The 1,413-nt window shown below is 40.8% G+C and overlaps 1 pseudogene; it reads right to left on the reverse strand.

The window, feature by feature from the left end:
- Nucleotides 1-364: 364 nt before the first annotated feature.
- Nucleotides 365-874, reverse strand: LOC149240981 (pathogenesis-related protein PR-1 pseudogene; annotated as a pseudogene).
- Nucleotides 875-1,413: the final 539 nt, after the last annotated feature.

Below are 1,413 nucleotides of genomic sequence, written 5' to 3' on the forward strand. Positions count from 1 at the left end.
AATAATAATAAGAATAGAGCATGTTCACATATGGTAATTTTTTCCGGATGCAGTACAATTGATAATGACTTTTGGACTGGAAAATTATGGCACTCATTAGTGATGTTTTGAAAAATATTAGGCTCCAGCAACTTATTCAATCAACATGAACATCACACAATCTTATTTGTGATTACATTTAAAGAATGAAATATACGTATGGATTGGAAGAATATGACTATTATAATGAATACAAATGGTCCTCAGAAAGAAACACATGGTATTGAAAAAAGAATAAAATGACGATCCAGTATCTCACAAACAATATGGAAGAAGGTAGAAATACAAGCGGGAGAATGAATGTTAAACAGTGGGCGCCAATGTTTCAGTATGGTCTCGCTCCAACATAGTTTCCAGGAGGGTAGTAATTGCATGTGATGAACGTGTCACCGCTGTTACATTTTATGACGGCACATCCAACTTTAGTTGTTGTTCTCCAAACAATCTGAGTGTAGTGGGTGCAGTCTTGACCGGAGCTGCAGCTATTATTTTCATAGTTATACCACTTCTTTTCATCTACCCATGCACCCACTGCCTCTGTAGCGTTCCAGTCTCTGCCACTCCCCCAGAATATGTTCTCTCCGAATGGACCCTCGGAATGCTGAAGGAGGCAATCTCCTCTTCTTTCCCTTGCGTAAACACGAGCATAAGTTGCGAGCTTGACATCCCATTTCAGTGGAGGGATTCCCACTTGTTTTCTTGCCTCGTTCTGCGGAACCACAAATCCTTGAATGGTTTCACTAATGTTCGTACCTGCTTCTGCAACCATTTGTAGGTTGCAGATTACAACGCTTAAGGCAGCTACTACAACCAGTAGAAACGATAGCTGGCTCATTTTTATGCCAAGAATAACAAAGTTGCAGCTAGTACTCGACAGACGTAGCCTCTAAATCTTCCTGAAAATGCAGAGCCAAAATTCGTTGGCTGGCTGAAGGAAATAATATAAGATCTGCCTACAATTGGCTTGTTTATATCCTGTTAATGAAGACAATTAATAGAAAACCCAGACAGAATTTAATAAGAAGGAAAGACTGGATAAGTAGTAGGTTGTGGCGCAAATGTAAGCGGTAAAATACACGGGATAAGCTATCGCAGACATCAGATCCTCCCAACCGGAAAATGTAAGGCATAAAAGCGGACAGAAAGATATGCATGGCTGGATCATATCATTTTTTATTTTAAACTTCGAGCAGAGACGGCGGGAGCATATTTGGATCATTCAGCATCTGGCGTAGAGCCCACGCTATGAACAAAATGAGAACGCGTGCGACATTGCTTGACTTTGGATGTACGCGACATGAGCCGCGTTTACGATTTTGCGAAGCGATCACCAACCCTGTCGGATCATTTCATGTGTTGAAGAGAAAAGAAACA

This window comes from Pinus tabuliformis, chromosome 8 (genome assembly GCF_031772625.1).
Source record: "Pinus tabuliformis cultivar Carrire ecotype Pingquan chromosome 8, CPIR1, whole genome shotgun sequence".
In the NCBI taxonomy this organism is placed as follows: domain Eukaryota; kingdom Viridiplantae; phylum Streptophyta; class Pinopsida; order Pinales; family Pinaceae; genus Pinus; species Pinus tabuliformis.